The sequence below is a fragment of the Solanum tuberosum genome, unplaced genomic scaffold (assembly GCF_000226075.1).
Source record: "Solanum tuberosum cultivar DM 1-3 516 R44 unplaced genomic scaffold, SolTub_3.0 scf00008, whole genome shotgun sequence".
Classification (NCBI taxonomy): Eukaryota; Viridiplantae; Streptophyta; class Magnoliopsida; order Solanales; family Solanaceae; genus Solanum; species Solanum tuberosum.
Window position 1 is genome coordinate 3,944,185 of NW_006238934.1, and position 2,796 is coordinate 3,946,980.

Consider the following 2,796-nt stretch of genomic DNA (forward strand, 5'->3'; position numbering starts at 1 on the left):
GAGTACTTCCCTTCATCCCCCCCCCCCCCGTCCTCCCGACTCTGTCCCTACAAAACATGGATTATCTAATCGATCAGAGGATTTGGCTCTGATATCATGATATCAAATGCAATTTGCGCTTAATGCTACTCTAAATATTAGTTCAAGGGAGAAGAATTATCCAAATCTGTATAGTATAGGAAAGTCTAGTAGGACCCTTTTCTTCTAAAATAGTGACTATATATTCTCAATCACTAACTAATACAACCAAAAAAATTTTTAGTTCATTATGTAATTATTGGTACTTTTTTCATCTCATTTATCCTTCACTTTCTTGACTCTATCTTTTCTTGTTAATTATTAGTTGCTCCTCTGATTGAGTAGTTTAGTAGCTTTTGCAACAAATGGTAAATGGTAACATTTGAATTATTGTTACTTTAATTATTTGTTTTCATGCTTCATTCTCAACAAATTAAAGTATAGCTACCTTTTAAAAAATAAATCTTTTTTACAGTCAAAAGGTAGTCTTGCCAATTCAATTGTGTCACATCGTTATTAACTGATGATATAGTACTATGGTGGATATTTTAATGGATGAACATATATGGAGACATCTGAATTTGACACGAAATTTCATTTAGATATTTTAACTATGTCTTATACGTATTTATTAAACATATGTAGCATGGCCAAAGGATCCTACATCTTAAAATACTTGTCGTGTTTTCATGATTTACACACCCCTTTAAAAATTATTAGTATAGCCAAAGGATCCTACATCTTAAATCATTAGTTGTTTTCTAGGTTGGTTTTGCTCTCTACGTTGTAGCTTCTCACGATGGATGGAAACAAGAGAGGTCAACTGGAGTAGAAGTCAAAAGACGAAGTTGAGAATTTATGATTAATTCGAAGAATTACTCCCAGACACCATTGTATTTCCCCTTCGTACTATCATGAGATTCTTGTCTGGTGTATGACTGTTTTATCTTTATTTATGTCTTATGATATAATTTGTCTCCATTGAGTATATATTTATTTTATTTATGTGTCATAATTTAGATGTTTGTAATCTTCAAAATAATTACTAGTAAAGGTCGTAAATGAGGAAAAAAATAATTAATTTTATCTTAAACTCTTAAAATGATAAATATTTAAACAAATTAAATATTTCTATTAAAGACAAACAAGTATTTTGAGACGAAGGGTATAATATTAAAGCGATAAATTTTTTCGTTACGTTTTCTTTCTCTCCTCCACAAATAATGACACATGTATACATGAAACATGTCAAATTGACCTATTTCAAATGGACGTACTTTTCATCTTCTAGTTTTCTCAATTTATTTTTTCTTCAACAAAGTTTGTTTGTTTTTTCCCAAAAAATTACTAGCTTAAAGTTGGCAATAATTTTTTTTTTAAAAAAAAATATTCAAAGCTCAAAGTACAAAAAATATTATTCCAAAACCTTTCTCTTGATACTTACGTGCACAATGTAAAATGATGGAAGTACAATTATTATTCATTATGTGTGAAAATTATATATTATGTAGTACAAATTTTGGGACCAAAACATATGATATATAGCTTTCTTATCTACAAATAATATAAATATAAATTAAAAAACTTAGATAGGGTTGTGTTTTAATTATTTCCTCTTTTATCAGGTGGGTATTTGTCCTCTTTTTTACTTTGATTTTCTTAATATCCATACATTTTCTTTCTTTTGGTATTTTTGTGATCACCATCTTATTCTAAAAAAGCATGATTTTGACATAATCAAGATTAACATGAATATTCATGCTTAGCCCTTAGGTATACCTTTCTTCTAACTTTTTAAAACTTTGCATTATTAAGAGTAATAATATCCCTTTTGGATGATTGTTTCTCTTTTTCCTTCACAAAGATGTGTGTTATTTATTAATCCTTATGTATCAGTTTATATGAAAGTGTTTGAACAATAATATTGTGTCAAAAATAACTGAGTGAATCATTAATCAGCTCAAATTTGAATAGGTCGTGTGATTTTATCATACCTAAGTCGCACATGCATGAATATTTTGCGTCATAATACTATACGATATATTCCAAACTTACCTTAGTCTTAAATAGGACTCAAGCTAGGGACATTAATAAATGAATAACAAAATGTGACTTCGATTGCCCTTATTACATTACATGCGATGATATCTCAAATAAATTTTGAAAATGCTCCTTTTATCTCGCGCTTAATAAATTATTATAAGTCCATTCTTGTTAATATAACGGATTCATTCTTGTGTTCTCTCTCCTAGATAGGTCAATATCATTTTCTTTTATCGTGTAAGTATATCTGTTAGGATATTACTCTCGTATCGAGTAAACAATTCATAATTTTATGGATAGAATTGTTTTCCAAATGTAGAAAAGGAAATATAGGGAATAGTTGGTTGAGAAGAAACTAAAACTTTCACTTTCTTCATCTTTTGATTTAATCCATAATAATAATAATAATAATATTTATAATAAGTTATTATATATGTCTCTTTCTATCTCTTTTAATTAGATGTGTAGACCACACTTGACGCATAACACATTTAGAATTTAAGAAATTTTCATGCCCCTCCAATATACGCAAAGGCCAGTGCCACCAAATTGGATTTCTCTCGCCCTCTGTTTTAATTTATGTGTCTCGTTACTTTACTTTTAGTCTGTTCAAAATTTATTATTTTTTATTTAAAAGTTATTGAACTTTTAAACTTTTCATTTTACTTGTTTCTAGTATGTAGAACATCATATTTGACAGTAGAGGCGATGGGGGGGGGGGGGTTTTGGGGGGGT